This window comes from Prionailurus bengalensis, chromosome A1 (assembly GCF_016509475.1).
Source record: "Prionailurus bengalensis isolate Pbe53 chromosome A1, Fcat_Pben_1.1_paternal_pri, whole genome shotgun sequence".
NCBI lineage: Eukaryota > Metazoa > Chordata > Mammalia > Carnivora > Felidae > Prionailurus > Prionailurus bengalensis.
In genome coordinates, this window is record NC_057343.1 from 83,687,767 (window position 1) to 83,690,020 (window position 2,254).

Sequence of the window (2,254 nt, forward strand, 5' to 3'; positions counted from 1 at the left end):
TATAGATGTCTCTCTATCTTCTCACTTTCAATCTGCAGGTGTTTTTATGTCTAAACTGGATATCTTGATGGCAGAATATAGGTAGGTCTTGTTTTTTTTATCCATTCTGTCACCCCATGTCTTTTAATTGGAACATTTAACCCATTTACATTGAGAGTAATTAATGATAGATATGCATTTATTGTCATTTTATTACATTATTTGTGTTTGTTTCTGAAAATTTTCTCTGATCCTTTCTTTTCTTTCTCCCTTTTGTGGTTTGCCAATTTTCTTTAGTAACAAATATACCTGGATTTTTTACTCTTTATTCATTTCATATTACTGGTTTTTGAGATACAGTCACTGTTAGGTTTGTGTATAACCTCTTGCACATATAGCAATCTACATTAAATTGATGGTCATTTAAGTGTGAACCCGTTATTTACTCCCCCTACCCCAAGTTCTAGGAATATGTTACTTTATTTTATATCCTTTTTTGTAAGTTTCTTGACTGATTTTTACAGAAATATTCATTTTTATTTCTTTTGTGTTTTATACCTCTATACTGTCACTTCTGATGTCTCCTTTTACTCTTAAAGTGTCTCTTTTATTATTTCTTACAGAGCTTGTTTAGTGGGCATGAAGTCCTTTAGATTTTGTTTGTGTAGAAATTATTTATCTCTCTTTCTATTCTGAATGATAGCCTTCCTGGATACAGTATTCTTGGCTGTACTTTTTTTCCCATTTAGCATTTTGAATACATCATGCCACTCACTTCTGTCTTGCCAAGTTTACGTTGCAAGATGTGTAGCTAGCCAGGGTCTTACCTTGTAAGTTAAGAATTTCTTTTTTTTTTGTTTTTAATTATTTTTTTAAATTTACCACTATATTTTGCAAATCTAATTACAATATGCCTTGATGTTGTTGTTGTTGTTTTTTTAATTCTGTTGGGGGTCTTCTGTGACTTCTGGATCTGAATATTTGTTTCCTTCCCAAGATTTGAGAAGTTTTCTGCTATTATTTATTCAAATAAATGTTCTTTTCTCTTTCTCTCTCTTCTTCTTTTGGGACTCCTATAATAGGAATATTATTATATTTGACGTAATCACTGAGTTTCCTAAGTCTATTCTGTTCCATAATTATTTTCTCTTTCTTATGTTCAGCTTGATTATTTTCCATTATTCTGTCTTGTAGGTCACTAATTCATTTCTCTACCTCTTCCATCCATCTGTTCACATGTTCATTCCATCAAGTATGTTTCTCATTTCATTTATTGTGCTCTTTATATCTAATATATTATTCCTTATCTCTGTATTATGGGTCTCACTCAGGTCTCCTACTCTTTTCTAAGTCTAGGGAGTATTCTTATGATCATTGGTTTAATGCTCTATCAGGCATGTTACTTGTATCTCTTTCACTTAGATCTGAATGTGGCCTTGTTCTGTTCTTTCCTTTGTGATCAATTTTTTTGCCTCCTCATTTTGTCTGCTTCTCTTTGTTTCTGTGTGTTAACAAGACCATGTATTCTTTCTGCCCTTAAACTTAGTGACTCTATGAAGAAGTCATGGAACGTTGTGCAGTGCAGTGTCCAGAACCAGAACCTGGCACTTCAGGAGAGTATCCTATGTGTGTTTCTTGGACCATGCTATCATGTCTGAGTCAATTTACCTTCAGTTCAGTCATCTGCACTGATCCCCTGTCTGTTGTGGGTTGTGCTAGCTCTTTGCAGTGTTAGGGGGACACAGATAGGCCAGCTCTGGGAGGGCATGACCAGTGAGGAACTTAGGAGTAGGGCAGGCATGTTACCAAATTTGTGCTGGGCTTCTCTTTCTTTGCAGCATCCTATGAAGTTCTCAGGCAGTGGGGTAGTGGAGTCAGGCAGCTGGGATGGTGAGGCAATTGGACCAGGCAAGGTGGCTGGGCATGGTTCATAATGCACCTGACAGCTGTTTGTGCTTCATGATGGTGTCTGGGTGCGTGTGACTGGGTAAAACATGCAAGTGTGTCTCAGGATGCAAAGACGGGCATGGAGTGGTGAATGTGCATGATGTACAGTGGTGTCAGTGGACTCATTGTTTTAACAAAATTTGCACTAAGCCCAAGGTCTAAGGAAGCAGGCTTGGAGTGGGTAAGTCCTGAGAAGAAATCATGGGCATGGCACTGTGTTAGTGAGTTAGGTAGCAAGTATCTGTGTAGCTCTGTGTTCCACAGGTGGTTCTGTGCTTATGTTGGCAAACAGAGGAGAAAATAGTGCCTGCCCTCATTTTGGAAGAAC